General features: G+C 51.5%; 1 long non-coding RNA gene across 1 annotated transcript; it reads right to left on the bottom strand.

The window, feature by feature from the left end:
* Nucleotides 1–15,306: 15,306 nt before the first annotated feature.
* On the bottom strand, nucleotides 15,307–20,514 carry LOC109492691. Its single transcript, XR_002146645.3, has 3 exons — nucleotides 20,378–20,514; nucleotides 19,634–19,791; nucleotides 15,307–16,257 (listed from the first exon to the last, which is right to left on the bottom strand). It is a non-coding gene; the product is annotated as an uncharacterized LOC109492691 (long non-coding RNA).
* Between the last annotated feature and the right edge of the window lie 14 nt (nucleotides 20,515–20,528).

Here is a 20,528-nt window from a genome sequence, read left to right on the forward strand (position 1 = left end):
AGGATCCTTGTTGGAAGGCAAGGACGGAAGGAGGCACAAAGTGCTTGAGAGTCCTCCCACTTACTTAATAGCTGTGGGCTCTGGATGGTACTTCCATTTTGTTTTGTCTGTTGTCCTTCGCTTTTTCAAAGGCACATGCAAACAGTTTTTTAAAAGCAAACAAAAACAACACTCACAACTCCTCTGATCCTTTTACCCAGTTCTCCAAGGCTCCTGTTTCCCTTCCCTGAAGGGACCGCTGTTACCAGTTTGGGGACATCCTTCTAATACTCTCTGTATATATAAGTGTGTGTGTGCGTGTGTGTGTGTGTGTGTGAATCTATCCTTTTATTTTTTACATAAATGTGAACACACTACATACATTTTTCTGGAAATTTTATCTTATTTTTCATTTAAGGACAAATTTTGGAAATGAGTTCATAATGGCAGCTGGAATCTATGTATGTCCTTCCTAATGGCTACCAACAAGGCCCTCAACCTACCATAAACTATCTAACCAGCTCCCCTCTCTGTCCCTCCCCACCCACCATAGACATTTAATGAGTCCTCAATGTTTTGCTCCTTTGATGAACACTCTTGTGACTGTGTCTATTTTAACTCTGCTCCTCCTACATTTCTAGGGGGTCTGGAACATTCTGGGCATTGGGTAGGGGGCTACAGGGGACAAGGGGGATCACACCGCAGGAGAGACCCCCTGGCTCTGACCTTTAGGGAGCCCTCAGGTGAACAAAGAAACAAAAGAGGTTTAAAGAGGAAAGAGGAAGTGGGCAGGCTGGATGAATAAGATTCTTTTTTTGAAATTATTTTAACAAGTTCTTTTCTGATTACACAGTAAAACATACTCACTATAGGAAATTTGGAAAACATTGAACAAATGTAAAAATAAAAGTCACGAGGTGACACAGCTAAGAGCCAGGATGGTACCTGGCACACAGAAAGCACCTAATAATTGTTGAGTACAGAATGAGAGCAACAAAAGAGATAAGGTTAAAACTGTGGCAGAGGATGCAGGGAGAAAGGGAAGCCATTAAAGTTTCCAAAAGAGAACATTCTTCTGGACAGGAAGACAGTGGCGCTCCCCACCCCTGTCCCCAGAGCAAAGCAGGGCCTCAAGGGTTTTATGAGGAAGCCTTGGGGTCAATACCAAACACTGCCTGGGGCCCAGGAAGGGCTCAGGGCCCAAAGGTCCCCGGTGAGTGACAACCTCACAGCAGTTGCTATGGTGATGCGGGTGGAAGGCAGAGGCTGAGAGGTCAGGAGGCGGCAGGAGAAGAGGAAGTCCAGAGGGTGAGTTTACAAGTCTTTCAAGAAGTTTAGCAGCAAAAGGAACGAGAGGAGTCCCAGCTCAGGGAGAAGGTTGTAGGGAAGAGGGAAAGAAAGGTTTTGTTTTGTTTGGGTTGGGTTGGAAGGTATTTCAACACATTTATAGGCTGAGGAGAAGAAATCAACAGAAGTGATCAAAGAGAGGAAGTGATGAAAGATGTGCTCCACTTCTGTAGACTTCAGCTTCCTCATTTGAAAAATCAGAATGTGGATAAGGGATCTCTGAGGCCCTGCTTGCTTTTCAGTTCCCTGATTCATCCATCCATCCATCTGTCCATCCATCTTCCTTTAACACACATTGTAGACCTTCCCTGGGCTTGGTGGGGGGAGGGGCAGAGGACGGGTGCAGGGAGGCCCTGGAGGGAAGCAGAAGCAAGGTCCCTCTCTCCAGGGTCCTGTGGTTGAATGGGAAGAACAGAGAAGACAATCAGGCAATGTAACTATATCACAAAGCAACTTCAAAACCCACACCCTTATAGTCCTTTGAATCATTCTAGCACTCACCAAACCCCTGCCTCCCCCATCCCTGGTGTGCCTGCCCATCCCTCCGCCTTTGAGACCCTGCCATCCACTTACTGTTTCACTGAGTATCCCCCATACCCAGCAGTGTGCGGATCCATGTAAGCAACTGGTGAACTGGTATTTTCACGTCCACTTATTTAGTTACGTTCACTGATCCTGTGCCGTGTGCCAGACATGAGGAGACAATAGTGAGCAAAAGAGATCCCTGATCTCCTTGAATTGGTTGGGGACCAAGACCATCAAATAGTTACACATGAACTTATAATTCCAGCTGTGATGGGAGAGAACAGGGCTTTTCCATGGGTAGGAAGATCAGAAAAGGCCTCTCTGAAGACGTAACTCGGGATCTGAAAGAACAGGTAGGTGTTCACTAGGTGAATCGCCTTCCAGGTGGGGACAAGGTCAGGACACAGCCTGCTGCAAAGGTAGTAAAGCATAGAGAGGGGGAGGGAAGGAGGGAAACAGAGAGGAGGGGAAGGGGTGGGGGAGGACAAGGGTCTGACAGAAAGGCAGTGTGGCTGGGTGTCCCTAGACCAGACAGGAAAGACAGCAGGGCCTGTATGTAGCCAAGGGAGGGAATGTTCTTTATCTGGGAGCAGTGGGAAGCCGTGCCGTGGTTTCAGCATGGAGACAACATGACGGGTTTGGGTTTCAAAGAATTGTCCTGGAAGAAGTTGCCAGTGAGAACACTTAGTCTGAGCCCATCACACATACTCTCTATTGGGGTGGGGATGGGGGCTGGCTTTCACCCTGTACTTTAAACCAGTCCGTAATATTTTTTAATAATGAGCCTGTTCTGCTTTGGTTATCAGGGAAAAAAAAATATTGAAACCGTAGAACAGCTTGGGGAAGGAGTGGATGCCTCAAGGCCACTGAGAAGGCCCTGCCACCCCAGGATGGGGTGAATTGTACCTGGACCAGACAGGCGGGGTGGGGAGGGGCTGGGCTTTGTTGCTGGCGTCGGCTGGCCTTGGTATCCACCGGACCGGACCGGCTTCTGCTCAGAGAGCTCATCCAGAGTGCTTGGGGAAACAGGCCCAAAGGGGGCTCAGTCTCTGCCTGGGGTGCCCGCCCTCCCAAGAGGTGTGAGGGGAGGAAGGAGGTGTATAGAGCTGAGGAGGAGACCGCATCTCCTGAAGACCAGTCCCAACACCAAGGCAGCGGGAGCTGGCTCCAGCTAGCCCCGCCTCTCCGTCTGAACTAGCCTTGGAAATGGGGCTGCTCCCCAGAGACCCTTGTTCTCAACCTCCAGCAAGGACTCGGCCTACAGGGAGTGTTTTGTTGATGGTGCCCAGCAACCAGGGCTGCTGTTTCAGCGGGAGGTTGGAGCCCCAGGGAGGAATGCCCTGCCCAAGGAGTGCCCAGCTTCCATGGAGCAGAGGGCAAGCTGACAGAGCCCAGGTGGGGGTTCCCTTTGCTCCCTGCCCTTCATGCAGAATCCTTGAGGGCAGGCTGACCTGCTGAACAAGGTCAAGGGAAGGGGAAGGAGGAAATGAGAATTCTTCCCACCAGTTGGATCCTACTTTGCTATGTGATGTTTGAGAAGTCACCAGGAGCGCTCACCAAGTGCTGGGGAAGCGAGGGACCCCTGTGAGCGGTGGGGGGCAGTCAGGCTGCCCCGAGACAGTTTCACTGGCTGTGTGTGAAGGGGAGATGAGGCTTCCAGCAGCCTGGCTGGGACACTACGGGTTCATCCCCTCCTGGGAAGAGAGTAGGTGTCTTACTAAAGCCAAACTCTGTGGGGAGGAACACCTAGAAGGGCTGTTGGTTATCTCCAACCTGAAAGCTGCAGCCCAGATCTCAGACCGTGGAGGCTGAGGGAAGAAGAAGGACAGGGGAGGTTCTGTCGTCGGACAGATCTAGTTTGACACCCTAATCTGCCTCGGTTTCCTCACCTGGGAAAAGGGAATGACAACTGCCTCCATCTCATGGCATGGTGACCGGGGCTGACCAGGATAGCTTGGTAAGGGGCCTGGCACACAGCTCCCCTCCCCGCCTCCATACTTGCACCTGCATTCTCCCGTGTGTCCTCAGACCCAGGTTATGACCTGGTGGCCAGGGGGAGGCCTTGCACAGGCCACTTCCTCTCTAAGTTTCAGTTTCTTCAGTTTATGAAACTGGGAGCTCTGTGGAAAGACCAAAGACAGGACGGGTCGTCCTTTCTGACCTGCAAGTCGTTTTTGCCTCATTGGAGGTACAGGGACAATACGGGCTCAGGCGTGGGCTGTGTCCAGATGCCCCCTAAATCCAAATGGCTGATGCCCGTTTGTTTTCCACAAGAACTGATAGCAAAGGAGGATTTGATGATTTCAGCCACACAGGAGACACTCCAATTGTCTCAGCCTAGCTCAGATTAGACGTTCTCTGGAAAAGTGGTGGGTTGGTGGAGGGAGGTGAGGTGGGAGATAAGGAAGCTGGAGAGAGTCATCGCGCAGGTGGGTAAGGAAATCACCAATGAATCATTCCTGAACTGTTTTCATCTGCACTCTGTAGAAACCTACCTTGTAGGACTCTGGTCTAAAAATACTAGCACAAGGGGCGTCTTTGTGGCTCAGTCGGTTAAGCATCCAACTCTTGGTTTCAGTCATGATCTCATGGTTTCGTGAGTTTGATCCCCACATCAGGCTTTGTACTGACCTCACAGAGCCTACTTGGGATTCTCTCCCTCCCCCTCTCTCTCTGTCCCTCCCCTGTTCACACTGTCTCTGTGTGTCTCAAAAAGTAATTAATTAATTAATTAAAAAAGCACAAATACTAGCACAAATACAGAAAGATATACCTAAGAGCATGTTCATTACAAGATTGCTTGTCTTGGTAAAAATGGGAAGCAGCCTCCCCCTGCCCTTGCCAAAAATACACAGCATTCTGGCAAAGCTACGTAGATCAGCCTGGAAAGTGTTCCATGATACGGTATTATGTGAAAAAGCAAGTAACAGAATTGAATTATGGCGGGATCTCAATTTTATTACTGTACAGGTCTTGTAATATATACACGAGTATAGTTTATGAACCAATTCTACACACACACACACAGACACACACACACACACACACACACACACACATTTTAAAGAACAGAAAAGAAAATCCTAGAGTACACAGTAAACTGTTAACAGCAGCCACCCCCAGAGTGGAAAAAAGATATTTAATTTTTATGTGATACACTTTTCCACAGCACTGTTTGAATCTCTTCAAATTAGCACGTATTAGATCTAACACCGTCCCCTCAATGAACAAGAAAGGAACCGGAGAGGGTCAGATGGCCAAATTTCTCCTAGGAGCGAGCAGAGGAATGAGACTACAGGAGTGAGGCCCACGTTGCGGAGTGCTGCTCCAACAGTGAAGTGGGGTCCATGAAAACAGGGCGGTGGGGGGGAGAGACAATTCCTCTCTCTGGTGACCAGGTATCCTACACCTCTCTCCCCCAGCACCTGGCTAGGGCCCCACGTAACACTCAGGGACTGTACTCCTTGGAGAAGCCCCTCAGCTCTCCAGGGAGACAAGGTGCATGACCATTAACCATTCTGCAAGTCCTGGGGAGAACCGAAGCATGCTGTTTCTTCATTCTCGGATCCCCACTAAAGGAGCCCCTGCTAATAACCAACCTGGTAGCAATAATAATGCTCACCATTTGGTAGGCTTTCCATGTGCTCAGTAGCTGTATGGCAAGTATCGTCTCGTTTTATCCCAGTCAGGTTCCTTTAAAGTGGGCAGTTCCAACTTTTATTTCCATTTTATGAATAAAGAGACTGAAACTCAGAGGGCAGGTATGACTTACTGAAGGTCTCATAGCCATAGAGGGCAAATGCTGAGTCCAAAGTGGGTTTGGGCTCTGACTCGGAAACGTACTTCAAAGCTACCATTCAGTGATTTCTTAGTGATGCGCAAGGCAAGTAAGTAGACCCCGGTGGTTTTTTGGGACCATGCCTTCTTCATAAAGTCACCATTATCTTGACTGCAGATGAGTCACAAGAATCTGGGGTTGGATTGGTGATTGATGTCAGTGGCTGGGGTCAGCTGAGGCAAATTATCCCTAGGCTGTGATGCCTGACACTGCCCATGAGCTGGTTATGACCCAAATTTAAAGAAAAGGTAGGAGAAAAAGAATCTTTGTCCACTCCATGGCTCAGCTAGCCATTGTGTTTACATGGTTATAAAAGGTCAACTATGAATAATGACATAAACCAAAATTGCCGTTTATTACTCTATTGGGAAGACAGAGGTAAGAGAGAGGAGATGATGCATGAAGGAGATGAAAGAACTCGTCTCCCCAGGCAAGAAATCAAAAAATTTTCCCCAAGCCCCAAAAGTCAGGAAGAAACTATATGAGGTGTTATTGAGAGACAGAAAAACAGATGACCCACAGAATTAGTTTTAAGCATTGAAGGTGGCTAATGCCAGAGATGGATCAAAGCTGCAGTTTTTCATGACTGTGTAGAAACCTTTGACTCTCATTATATTCTTGGGTCACTTTGATTCTTAAAAATAATAATAATAATAATAATAATAATAATAATGTTAATGAGGAGAAAAAGAAAAAAGAAATTAAATAAAATCCAAGGGAGAAGCCAGAAGGACAATTCTGGCCCCAGATGGGGTGGGACAGAGAGGAATGGGCTTGGGTCAGAAAACAGGGGTCTGGGAGACAGGGTCTCCCTTGTCAATGGAGCAAAGGAAAGGTGAGGGAATGAATGGCACTGGCAGGGAGTTTGTGAGAATGGATGCTTCACGTGGAACAGGTAAAGATTTGGGAAGGCAAGAGGGTTAAAAAAAAGAAGAAGAAGAACCAAGGAAACGAAGAAAAGAAAGTCTGGTCATTCCACAGACAAAGTCATGCACCTCTGAACTCTCCTGCCCTTTGCTGGGAGGGAAATGACCAAATGGGCCTTTTGGTCACCCAAATGTAAAACACACCAGTGGTCTTCCCCCCAAACAGGGACGTTTCCACCATGAAGCCAGTGTGTCATTGAGCGATATGAATATGAATTGTTGGACTCAGGCATCAATGGTTAGGCCCACACATTGGACTCTGAGGATGTTGCAGCCTGAGGCACTGAGGATGTGAATGTGGCCTCAGGCGATTCTGAGAACAAGGGGACTATATACGTAGGTATCAAAGGTGTCGGGATAGTGTGTGCTCTTCCAGACTCCTGAGGACTGAACACCCACAGACCCAGAAGAAATCCAGGTAGGAGGAATCAACAGGCCTCGGTCAGGGCTGTGTCCCTCTGGAAAGACAGCTCCCCTGCCCCTGAGGGAACCAGGCAAGCCCAGAGCTTGCGCCCAGAGAGGCCAAGGCCTCCAGACTGGCCCACCAGGTCCCTCCTCCAGAATTGTACTTCCTTCTCCAGGAAGCATTTTCTGATGAGCTCACTAACTCACACTTTGCCCTGACGTAACTGACTTCTTAGTGTTCTCACCTCCAGATGTGGGGTGTGCAGAGAACAGCTCAGCCCGTTTCTAAGAGGTTAGGTGCATGAAACAGTGGGAGAAAGCCCAGCCCTTAGCATCTGAGACCTAGGTTTGAGTCCTAGCTTTCCCACATTTCCACATGCTGGCTGTGTGGACTTCCTGATGTTATATTTTCCCTGGGAAAATTAAGATTGACAAACTCACTTCCTGGAGTTGTGAGGCTTCAAGCTCCTGACATGGGTTGAGCAATGGCCCCGAGTGGAGCTGGGAAAATGACTGAGACCCAGGGGCTGAGAAGGGTTGGAGTGAGGTGGGTGTGGGTAGCCCCCTCGGGGAACGCTGCAGGAGTGATTCCTGCCAAGGCAAGGAGTTGGACCGGACGTCCTCAGATGTCCAGGTCAAGCTCACGTCACTCTTGCCTCAGGGACTCCGAGCGCCTCTGGCTGCAGTGTCTCCCACAATCCTCTCCATGCTGGAGAAGAGCCTGGTGCTGGTCCAGACTTCCATGAGAGGCTGGGTCCAGGCAGCTGCCCCTGCAGCTCTCTAGAAAACAAAATTCTGACCATTGGGTTCTCTCCGGATGGAGAAACAGGACTGTTGGCAGTCCTGTTTCAGATGAGCCTTTGAACTCTTTCTCTCCCTGTCTGTGTCTGTGTCTCTGTCTCTCCCTCCCTCTTTCTCTCTGTGGATTCAGATGGCACATGCTTCCTCCTATGCATGTTCTGTATCTTCTTTGGATGTCCCTGTGTCTTGTGGCTATGCCACTGGGGTCTCCAGCCAAAGTATATCATTGTACACATGGCTCCCACCCTCTGATTCTGACTTCCTCTATCCCAACGGTCTCACCAACACCCTTTCCCGTCTTCCATTTTCTTCCATCTTCACAACAAGCCTGAGACAAATGTCAGGGAAGGACAATTATTCCCATTTCCACTGGCCATTTCCCAGTGCTCATCAAGTAAAGAGGCCTTGGTGGACCTTTCCTGTGTCATCTTTCCCTCATGCACCTTACACTGGGACCCAACAGACCACCCACTGTGCCACATAGTAATGTGTTTCCCGACCTCAGTGATTTCACTCGCGTTGTATTCTCCGCCTGGTATTTCCCCCTCTTTCTTTGAATATCAGAATTGAATTCATCTACCAAGATCCAGCTCTAAGGCCACCACCGCCTTTGGGGCCTCTGCCCAGCACTCCCCAGTGGGCTTCAACTGCTTCTTTCTCTGCACGTGCTAAGCACTTTGTATTTACCTCCCTTGGCACGCTGATTTCATTCTGCTTGGAGCTGCTGGTGGTTTGTACAAGTTAGTCTCTCCCAGGGTCTGTGAGCAACCTGAGAGTCAGAACTCCAATTTAGTTCTCGTTGCTCTGTGACCTTGAAAAGTCCCTTGACCTTTTATGGTCTGTAAATTAGGGATGACACCAGCTTATCCTGGTGGGGGTGAGGATTAATCAAGTCGTGCAGCCCGGTGCCCCCAGGGCCCGCTTGGAGAATGTTGGGGTATGGTAATGCAAGTTAGTCAGAGCCAGGTGGGGCCGGGCCCCCAGCCACTATTCACCTACTTCCTTCCCCAAAATGCATCAACCAACCTGGGGTGGGGGTGGGGGTAAGATTGCCGTGGTGCTTAAAGGCAGCTGCACATTGAAATCCCCAGTGACCTGTTCCATTAGAATCCCTTGGGGAGCCTGCTGGAAATGCAGAGCACGGGGCCTCACCCCAGACCTTCTGATCAGATTTCTAGAGCTGGAGCCCAGGAACCTGTGTTTTTAACAAGCTTCCCAGGAGCCTCAGACGCAACCGTTCTAGTCACGCTGGGCCATAGTAAACATGGAGGGCAGCAGGGGTGAGGACATGATGCCCACACCTTTCTCTTTGCTCAGGTGATAGTGGAAGTGGATTTGGAGACTAAGGTGCCAACAGCTAGAGCCCCCACCCAGGGCCGGATATGGTGGTGGTGATCCTCAGTCAGACGCGGTTACCGGATTCACCTCTGTCTCCCCAGCCAGTCAGCAAAGTACCTGGCCCAGCCTGGGAGCTCGGCAAATATTTGTTGAACCAACTGAACTTCCCGGGAGCCAGCTCTGGCAGGAGACGGAGGTCCTGGTCTCCCGGGCTCGACCCCAGCCCCTGTGCTTCCCCGGGGCCTGGCTGTCTCCCCATAAATCCAATGGCAGGCTGCCGACTGGCTCCACTGGGGAGGGCGTCTATGGGGTGGGCAGACGGGGGTGGGCAGAGGGGGAAACTTTGGTCCTCGGCCCAGTTTGCCATTCCTCAAGGAAGGGAATATGAGGGTAGAGAGGTAAATGTCTGGGGACACGCTTCCCCCTCCCACCCCCCGCCCCCAGCAAAGAGTAGTGGGAATGGAAACCAGACAGCAAGAATTTACTGAGGTGAGACCTTGCCCTTGGATTTAGAGCTCACCCAGGGCCTCTAGGTTCCAGCTGCACATGAGAATATCTGAAGAAGCTTAACAAAATAGGTTTAATGTTTATTTATTTTTGAGAGAGAGAGAGAAAACAAGCAGGGGAGGGGCAGAGAGAGAGGGAGACGTGGAATCTGAAGCAGGCTCCAGGCTCTGAGCTGGCAGCACAGAGCCCAACCTGGGGTTTGAACTCACGAGCTGTGAGATCATGACCTGAGCTGAAGTCGGAGGCTTAACTGACTGAGCCACCCAGGTGCCCCAGAACATCTGAAGAAGTTTAAAACTACCCATATGCGTGGTCTCACCTGGGATCCAAAGAATCAAAATCTCTGGAGTGGTGCCTGGGCATCAATATTTCTGTAAAGCAATTCTGTTGTGTGGCTGGAAGTGAAAGACTGCTGGGCTGACCCGTCCTTTCCTCTCTTTTCTCCTCCCAGCACTTGCATCTGGCATGACCCAGACATTTGTAATAATGGCTGCAAATCATAATTAGTGAGCCCCTTGTGTGTGCCAGGCACCACAGTGGTTACTGTATATCTAGCAGGGATCGTGCTAGACTTGCCCCCTGCCCTCATAGGGCCTCAGCCTCTGAAGATTGGCAGGGGTGAAGGGAGGCTTTCTGAAGGACATGGAGGCTATACAAAGGTCTGATGGACGATAGGACAGGTAGGGGTTAGCAAGGGAGGGCAGGGTGGCAGGAGGGAGGCGGCCAGGGGGGACAGCACATCCAAAGCCCTGAAGCAAGAAAGAGCTTGGCTCATGGGAGGAGTGAAGGAAGTTCAGGTCCACTGGACGGTGGATGGAGGGATTCCCATGGGAGGAAGTAGAAGCGGGAGAGGCAGACAGGCCTAGATCGTAAAGAAGTTTGTAAGCCATGTTAAGGAAGCCAATTTTGATCCTAAAAATAAGAAGCCAGTGACAGATCTGTAAGATGGGAGGGTAGAGGTTGATATGCACAGATTCATGTTTTGTGTGCTGCTGGGGCAGAATGCACTGGAGATGGAGGCCATGAGGCAGGGCGGCCAACGAGCAGCTGACGTGGGCGCTGGGAGGGAGATGACAGCTGCCTGGATGTGGGCAGTGGTAGCCATGGAAGGAGGTGAGCAAAGTCAAGAGCTACAGAGGAGGTGGCATGAACAGGGCTTAGTGATTGATGGGACAAGGGCAAGAAGGAGTGCCCGGGATGGTGCTTAGGTTTCTGGTTTACCAGCTGGGTGGATGGGCTACCATGTCTTGAGCTGTAGAACCGGGTAGAATTGCAGGTTAGAGAGGGGAGATGATGGGTCTAGTTTGAAGCCTGCTGAGTTTGAGGATCAAAATTGTTCTGGCAACAACCGTTCCTCTCCCAACAGGCAGAGGAAGGTAACCAGGTAGGCATGGAGGGATAGGACTGAGATGTCCAGAGACCATGGTCTAGGTTTCCCTTCAGCACGACTCCCCTTGTGACATTGGACAACCCCTCGCCTTCTCGGGGGCCCTCTTGTAATAGAAGGGATTGGTCTTCCGTGTTTGGCACCACTGGGGCCTTAGAGGCCCCTCCCCGCCAGCAGTGCTTCTGGGATTGCGTGTCAACACCTCTCGGGGGAAAGGGCTGTTGTTCTTGGTCCTCACATCCAGGATGTTCACCAGGAAGGGGGCCTGTGCCCGAGGGAGCTGGTGAAGTGCAAACAACTCGGAGTTGGCCGCAGCGCCCCGTTCCTCCAGCAGAGCCTCCCTCCGGGAGGGCGGCTCCAGCAGATCCCCAGGCAACCTCACCTGAGCCCCAGGAGGCCCGGAGTGGAGCCCAGGTGCCAGGGCTGCTAAGTGCAGGGCCCAGCCAAGTCCTGTTCCTGCTCCTTCAAACACTCAGGCCTTCCCTCCCCCTCATTTCACCCTCCCGCATGCCCCAGAGTTTCAACTGCCAGACTTAGGGGGTAAAAAAGGGACACCCATCTAAATTTGAATTTCAGACAAATACAAATACTTTTTTAATAGAAGTATGCCTAGGCGTGCCTGGATGGCTCCGTTGGCTAAACATCCGACTTTGGCTCACGCCATGATCTCGCGGTCTGTGAGTTCAAGTCCCGAGTCAGGCTCTGTGCGAACAGCTCAAGCCTGGAGACTGCTTCGGATTCTGTGTCTCCCTCTGTCCCTCCGCCGCCCACACTCTGTCTCTCTCTCAAAAATAAACATTAGGGGCGCCTGGGTGGCGCAGTCAGTTAGGCGTCCGACTTCAGCCAGGTCACGATCTCGCGGTCCGGGAGTTCGAGCCCCGTGTCAGGCTCTGGGCTGATGGCTCAGAGCCTGGAGCCTGTTTCCGATTCTGTGTCTCCCTCTCTCTCTGGCCCTCCCCCGTTCATGCTCTGTCTCTCTCTGTCCCAAAAATAAATAAACGTTGAAAAAAAAATTTTTAAATAAATAAACATTAAAAAAAATTTTTTTAAAGGAGAGCCTGGGTGGCTCACTTGGTTAAGCACCAGACTTTAGCTTGGGTCATGATCTCACATTTTGTGAGTTCGAGCCCGGCATCGGGCTCTGTGCTAACAGCTCAAGCCTGGAGCCTGCTTCTTGTTCTGTGTCTCCCTCTCTCTCTGCCCCTCCCCTGCTTGCACTCTGTCTCTCTCTCAAAAGTAAATAAACGTTAAAAAAATTTTTTTAATTAAAAAATAGAAGTATGCCTGGGCAATATTTGGGACTTTTTTATATTAAGATATAAATTTGGTATTTATGTAAAATTCAAATTTAACTGGGTATCTGTATTTTACTTTTTTTATATTGAGATATAAATTTGGTATTTATGTAAAATTCAAATTTAACTGGGCATCTGTATTTTACCTGGGAATCCTACCCAAAGACTCCAGGAGCCAGCCCATAATCCCTAAAGAGGAAGAAACAGTTCCCCCAGTCCCTGCAGTCCCTCCCCCCACCCTGCCTTACTTGCTCTCACTAGAGGCCCGTGAGAACTTGTCATTCCCCAGATCCTTGGCCCCACCAGATGTTAGGTCCTGGCTTTGGAGCCAGGGGTATCTTTAGAAAGGTGTCGCATCTAATTAACCTAATAAGTAGGTTGTAAGCTCTGACCGGAACTGGCGGAGGATTCACCGTGACAGATGGGGAGGAGTGGGTCGTGCCTGCTGCAGGCGTGCTGGCTGTGGCCTGCGGAAGGGCTAATAGGAGGCCTTGACTTCACATCAGATACAGGGCAAGCAGCAGTCACACCAACACCATATTAACAGTGATAATAACTGCTATTTATGGAGTCCTTACTGTGTGCCAAGCTCTGAGCAAGCATTATCTCACCGAATTCTCACATCAACTCAGAAGGCAAAAACTATTATTATCCCCATTTAACAGACAACAACATGACAAAACTGAGGCCCTCAGAGGTTGAGTAAGCTGTTCTGGTTCACACAGCTAGAAAAGGGTAGGGATGAAGGTTTGAACCCAGCCATTTGGACTCTGGAGCCCCCACTGGTTCCTTTCCCCCGCACCTCCCGCCCCGCCTCCTAATTTCTAAGCCATTTGGTGGATGACATGTATACAGTGAGATGGAAGGAAATTCATTCATTCATTCTACCAACTGTGAATCATTTACTGAGTTTGAGACGTACCTCCCTCCACTGGCCTCAGGGAAGTGGCAGTCTGGTGGGAGAAACAGATGTCAGTAAGTGATTGTCAAATAAATGAAACAAAAAATATTCAATGAAATAGCATAATTGCTTTGATATGATGTTGCTGTCAGGGAAGGCAGTGGGAGAAGGGCAGTCAAAAGCCTGGGCCCCAGAGCCAGGCTGCTTGAGCGCAAAGCCTCCCGTCACTGGGTGTGTGTGCCTTTTTGGGTAGGTTATTTTGCTTCTCCGTGCTTCAGTTTCCCTGTATGCAAAATGGAAATAATGCCACCCATCTCACAACGTTGTAAAGAGTCAGTGAATTGATATTTGAAAAGTACTTAGATAGGGCTTAGCACATAGCAAGCACTTTATTCAACAAACACCTACTGTGTGCCTGCAATGTGCCAAACACTGGTCTAGGCTATCGGGACACATGGGTGAGCAAAATAGATAAAGATACCTGTCTTTGTAGTTTATATCGTTGCTTACATTCTAATGGCAGGTATTATCATTTTTAAGTGAACTATTATTGTGTAAATAATGTTAACTGTTAGTGGTTTTAAGTTGATATTTTTAAATGATCTGTTAAATCATTACTTTGAAAACTTTTTAAAAAACATTTATTTATTTTTGAGAGACAGAGACAAAGAGAGGGAGATACAGAATCTGAAGTAGGGTCCAAGGCTCTGAGCTGTCAGCACAGAGCTCAATGCGGGGCTCAAACCCACAAACCATGAGATCATGACCTGAGCTAAAGTTGGACGCTTCACTGAGCCACCCAGGTGGACCCTGATATATTTTTTCAGCTTATTTTGAGAGAGACGGAGAGAGAGCACAAGTCAGGGAGGAGCAGGGGGGGCGGTTACAGAGGATCTGAAGCGGGCTCCGTGCTGCCTGCATGCGGGGCTCAAACGCTCAAACCACAAGATCATGACCTGAGCCGAAGTCAGACGCTTAACCGACTGAGCCACCCAGGCGTCCCAAACCAGGTAGAAATTTAGTTCTCTGAGTTGGTACAGACATTTCATATGGTTTCAGAGATGGATGGGTGACTTTATTTCAAACCCCCACTGGGTCTGGGGTTGAGGCTACTGATAACCTGCCAGCCTCAAGGCAGACAGGTTGAAAAGCTGGAGATCAGCTGGGCCTGCCAGCCCCTAAGTCTGCCGGCAGCTGCTGGGTGGGCAGAAAAGCAGGGGGCTGGAGGGGAGGGGTGGTCCGTCCCACTGGGGCTGCAGGATGAGAACTGGGCTTTTTCTGAGAATCTCTTGTGATACTCTGGTCTGAGAAGAAAGCCTGGCCCCAAGTAGGTGGCTAAGTTCATAAAAGCTAATGGGTAAGGTGAACGTGGCATTGAGGCGGGGGGGGGGGGGGGGGGGGGGGGGGGGGGGCAGGGGGGTGGAATCAGCCACTGCTCCTGGCAGTTCTGACTGATTGCTAAAAACAGGGTTCTGGACACGGACCCATGACACTCCAGGGCCCCACTGCCTTCTAGGAACTCCCACCCCAAGCGTGGCCTCCTGCCCTGCCCCCTAGGCCTGGTACACACCTGCTCAGGAGAATGACTTGTGATTTGTCACCTGTCCGGCCGCCTGCCTGCTCCAGGAGGTGGGGAGGGCGCCGGAAGCCCTGTGGGAAAGGTGAAGCTGTCGGGAGGATTCCAAGGGGGCAGAGGGGGAGAGGCAGGTGTGCCCAGGGAGCGCCAAGAACAGGTGCTGCCTTCTCACGTTCTCATTGTTCCAAGAGAAGCAGCCTCTGGCTGAGAGCACAGTGTCACATGTGCAGCCCGTGACCACCTCCCCCAGCCCATGTGCAGGGTGTGGGGGCTTGGGGCACTGCAGGGTGTTTGGTTTGCAGCCAGTGAGGGCCAGGGAGGCCCCTAGGACTATTTTTGTTTGGAAACACACAATTTATTTTTTTATTTTTTATTTTTTTTCAACGTTTATTTATTTTTGGGACAGAGAGAGACAGAACATGAACGGGGGAGGGGCAGAGAGAGAGGGAGACACAGAATCGGAAACAGGCTCCAGGCTCTGAGCCATCAGCCCAGAGCCCGACGCGGGGCTCGAACTCCCGGACCGCGAGATCGTGACCTGGCTGAAGTCGGACGCTTAACCGACTGCACCACCCAGGCGCCCCTGGAAACACACAATTTAAACTTAGGCTAATGGAAGGCTTCTGGTTTAGGAGGACAAGGGGGCCTTCTGGCCACTGGTAGCTGGTGATTGTACACGTGTAGATATGGTCATGCGCCCGCACCCAGGGGGCCACATCTGCTTTATGCGTCAGGGTGTCCGTGTCTGTGCCCCCATCTCTGGGTGGATCTGCCTGTGCGTGTCTGGGTGCCTGCCGTATGTGAGTCCACGTACATACACGAGAACGGCTTGTATGTTGACTTGCGGTGGGCAGGAAGGAACTCTACCAAGCAAGTCAGAAAACGTGAATTCTCTGGCGTCTCCTCCCAGCTGGGCCTCCCTCGGAGCGGGCCCTTGGGGTCTGTCCCTTTGGTCAAGCTACATTGGCCGGTGCCGGTGACCCTGGGAGTGTTGGAGTCCCGGTGCCATGGCCTGCAGTGGGAGAGGATCTGGGGCTCAGGGAGCCTCTGAGCATTGGCAGCAGGGTCATGGGATTCACCCCATGACTGGCTAATTGGTCCCTTAGCACCAAGCTCAGGCATCATCATCCTGGCACTTCTGCCCCTGCTGCTGCCACACCCTCTCTGCCAGACTGCACTGGGGACAGGAAGAGAAGCTCTGTCAGCCCAGGGACCCACCCAACCACCAGCCAAGCCAAGGAATAAATCAGTATTCAGTGCTCAGCCTGGCCCCGTGGCCTTGGCCTGCTCTGGCCACTTCCTGTTGGAGGCAGCCCTCGTGCTCCCTGATCTCACAGTGAGAACATGTTGTTTCTGGAGAAGCTGCCCAGCATGGCTATTAGCAGGAAGTCAAAGGTGGTGGCCATCCTTGAATCTGGTCAGCAAACAGTGCCTGCAAAACAAACATAAAACTCCATGCCACCCTCCCATCTCTGCTCAGACTTCCTTGTTCTTCATCCCTCCCTCTCCTTCCCACTGGTCATCCTTTTGTGGAAACCCTAGTGCAATGCTGTCCAGTGGAACTTTCTGCATCGAGGCAAATATTTTCTATCTGTGCTCTCCAATATGGTAGCTACCAGCCACACATGGCTATTGAGTGCTTGAAATGGGGCTAGTGTGATTCAGGAACTGGGTTTTTAATTTTATTTACTTTGGGATGGCACAGCTCTAGGGAACCAATTCCAACCGAAGGGGCTAAAAATGACATCCTCCAGATGCACGCTCGATGCTATGCTAGTGGTAAAGTTCTTCCATGTCCTTGGATCCCCATGAACCTCACAGCAACTCTGCCAGGCCAGGGCAGGAACTGCTAGCCCCACTGCACAGAGGGTCAAGTGACATGCCCAAGGTCTCCCAGCCAGCAGGCAGAGGGGCGGGCTGGAGCCCAGGTCTCCTAATTCTGAAAGGGAGGCTTGCTCCATCACTGGCCTCATCCCAGCAGACCTGCAACATGGCACTGACAGTTCAGCCACAAACAATGACTTATGCTGGAATCGCAGACCCAGCCTTGACCTGTGGAGAAGAGGCTGAAGGGGTGGTGTATGGAGGGGTCATTGGAACCTAAAATTTCTCCCTTCATTTGTAGATAAAGAGAGAGGAATATGGATATGTATGGGGGCCACTTATATGCCAGGCTCTGTGTAAGGCTCTTTACAAATGCTATCTCATTTACTTTCACAAGGTCAGGTGTTATTCTCCCCATTTTACAGATAAGGAGACAGAGGCTCAGAGGCGTGGCTTGACTTGTCCAAGATCATACAACAAACAAGTGGCAGAGCTGGGTTTTGAACCAGGCACTTGGGCTCTAAAGGTTTCTCTTCTGCCAGGCCCTGGCTCAGGATGAAGGCCTGACATAGAAGAAGCTGCTGGTGGGAACCAGACAGCTCTCTGAACTGCACCCTCACTATTTGCAGAACTCTTGCAGGTGGTGGGGGGGTGGCGGGAAGGGGATGGGGCTGGGGGTGGGGTGGGGGCGGGGGAGAACCACAGGGAATCCCTTGGCCCTGGCCCCAGGGAACCTGCTGCCAGGGCTCAGGAAACCTACATAAGTGAGTCAATTACAAAGACTGAACAAAGAAGGGTGACTGGGATGGCCTGGGTGAGCCACTCCAATCCACGGGGACGAGGAGAAAAACATCTTTGTTGGTGATTCACACACATTTGATGCTTTCGTTCAGCACTTCCAAGGCCAGGTGCCTGACCAATTTGTTTCAAATATCTGTTGTAAGTCACAAAGCACCCCAGACTTCATGGCTTATGACACCAGTCACTGATTTGTTCATGATGCTGCAGCCTGGGCAGGGCCTGGTGGAGACACCTTATCTCTGTTCTGCTAGGGTGTCAGCTGGGCCACGTCTTCTACTCATCCTGACAGGGATCCTACGTGTGGTCCCATCCGGCCGGCTGGGGAGCCAGCCGAGGCCTGGGACGGACACCGGGATGACTGTGCTTCTCTCCCTTGCCATCAGGCTCACCTCCTCTCCACGCAGCCTCTCCAGCAGGAGCTGGGCTTCTTACCTGGAAGCTCAGGGCTCGTAGGAAGCTGCCAGGCCTCACTGATGAAGGCCCGGTCTCACGGGGTGTTGTGAGGGCGTGGGGGCAGAGCGTGTGTGCCCCACATATCCTGGGGTCTGGCTACCATGACCACTGGCTAGCCCTGAGGCTGCAGTGCCCAGAACCTGTCTCAGCCTCCACACCTGGACGAGTGGTGGAGCCCTAATGCTCTGTGTGGGCACCTTCTAGTTTTATCTTTCAAAGCTCATGCCCTTTACGCCCCGCTCTCTACCTAACTGAACTGTCCTCTACCACATACCACGTGCCTCAGGGCCTCTCCAAGCTCTGCTCTCGGCCCAGAGGACCATTCCTTCCGTCGTCCATCTGGCCAATTCTCCACCAGCTCTCCTCCTCCCCAGGGCCCTTCTGGACCATCCCCACCCCCAGCGCTGGCTTTCTCTGTTTCTCCCCCAGTTGCTCAGAGGTGACCACGGCTCACCTGGATGGTAGAGGCAGGTGCGGCCCAGATGCTTATGGAGTGCTTCTTAGAGGCTGGAGAAAGCAGCCCCGTGGGGAAGTCTTCTCAGAGGCCTAGCCTTGACCCTGACAGTGGGTCCTGGTGATCAGACACAAGGGAGGCCAAACCCAACTCTGGAGCCGGCTCTGAAGCTCAAATCCCACTTACAGCCTAATTTTTCCGCGCCTCTGTTTTCTCGGCGGCACAATTAAGATACAATAGTACTTAGCCCCTAAGTGTTTGTAAAGGAGGAAATTACACGAAAGGCCCCTGTGTCCCATGCGTGGTGAACGCTCCTCAATTTCTGCTCTTACTGTTAATATGTGTTCCTTGTAGGCCAGACTGTGGGCGTCTGACTCCCTTGTGAGCTGGGACGGCACCTCAGCAGGACAGAACCAAGGCTGATTCCCCTGTGACCTTCAGCCCACTCTGGCCTCCCTCTCCCAGCCCTGGGAGGCCAGCTGGAGCCAGTGTGACCTGACACGCTCTTGCTAAGCACCCCATCCCCACCCCTCTCGTCAGTGCCTCTCTGCCTGGACCCCAGTCTGGGGATGTCAGCAGGAGGCCATGGTCCTCCAGCAGCCTGGGCTTTGGTACCCCACAGCCCTCACTGCATGTCACAGAGAAGGAAGGGTCTGACACTGAAGGCAAAGAGGCTACTGAAGAGAGTAGGGATCGCGCCCCTTTCCAAAATCTGGCTGGTGGCTCAGTGTTAAGCTCACACCATTTGTCACAGAGCCCCGAGACAAGTTTAGGGAGCATCAGTCTTGGAGTACTGGGGCTTCATCTAGTTAGAGAACCAGCCATTTTTGGTGTCCATTCTTTTCTTTATTACACAGAGATTTCCTGAGCACGTACTATGTGCCAGGCGCTGTTCGAGACACTGAGGACACTGAGAGAACAGGACTAATAAAAGCAGACCCCGAGAGAAGGATGCCTATGCTTGTGAGTGGGCAGCCCTTTTGTGGCCTTGAGTTCTGAGGGCCCTGTTTGGTCCCCACCCATGCCTGGCATAGGGGCCGAACAGAAACTCTGAACTCCACAATCAGACTCCAGTCCTGGCTCTGCCTCTTACTCACTGAACAGCAAATTGGCTCAACTCCCTGAGCCTCAGTTGCTCATCTGCAAAGTGGGAGTGCATTTGGGAGAGCCAAGGAAGCAACACCTGCCAAGGACCAGCCCTGTGGCAGATGCTTCTTAGCACAGGACAAATGGCCTCCATCCACCCTCTGCCATCCTCAGCCCACCCACAGCCCACCTGCTTGGGCTGGAATCTTGCCCTTCCTTCTGATTTCCCGGGGCAGCACGCGGTTTTGCTGACAATAGCCAAGTCACCTTCTGGACCTCGGAGGACGCTAAAGACCTTTCTTGTGAGCCATTTGCCCTCTGAGGCCGGGGTCACGGAGGTCTTACAACCTGAGATCAGAGAAAGAAGAGGGGGAGGTGACAGGGGCCATATATCAGGGGCCTGTCCCAGCTGTTAGCAGGGATTCCTTCCCAACCCAGGACAGATGGGTCCAGCCTTCCAGAGTCGGATCGATTGAGCACCTGGGGTGGGAGCCAACACTGAGGGTGAGGAATTCGTGTGACCCCGTCATCTCCTGTCAGGAGACTCCCACGCTCCTCTTCCTGCAGCCGGGAAACGAAGTGACAGGTCATTCTGAGAGGCAACTGCTGACAGGCCCTTCTGTAACATTTATTTAGAACTGGCGCCCCTGCCTCCTTCCGAAAGGGGCTGAGGGAATGCTCTGACTTTTGTGGAACGCCTACCAGCTAACCAGGCCTTGCTGCAGTCACATTATCATTGCACCCCCACCAGAATCCCTGCTTTTACGATGAGGAAATCGAGGCCCAGAGAGGTGAAATAACCTGCTGCTGTCACCCAGCTGGTGTAAGGCCGGGGAGCACAAGAAACCTGGTTCCTCTATTTTGTAAATGCAGATATGACAGGACAGGGGGAAAAACATAGACATCAAAGGGCAGAGAGAGCAACTTTTCTTACCTTCTGGGAGAACCTTCTAAGAATAGGATATACAGGGGTGCCTGGGTGGCTCAGTCGGTTAAGTGTCTGACTTCAGCTTAGGTCATAATCTTGCAGTTTGTGGGTTTGAGACCCAAGCGGGGTTCTGTGCCGAAGGCTCGGAGCCTGGAGC

This window comes from Felis catus, chromosome D2 (assembly GCF_018350175.1).
Source record: "Felis catus isolate Fca126 chromosome D2, F.catus_Fca126_mat1.0, whole genome shotgun sequence".
NCBI classification, from domain to species: Eukaryota; Metazoa; Chordata; class Mammalia; order Carnivora; family Felidae; genus Felis; species Felis catus.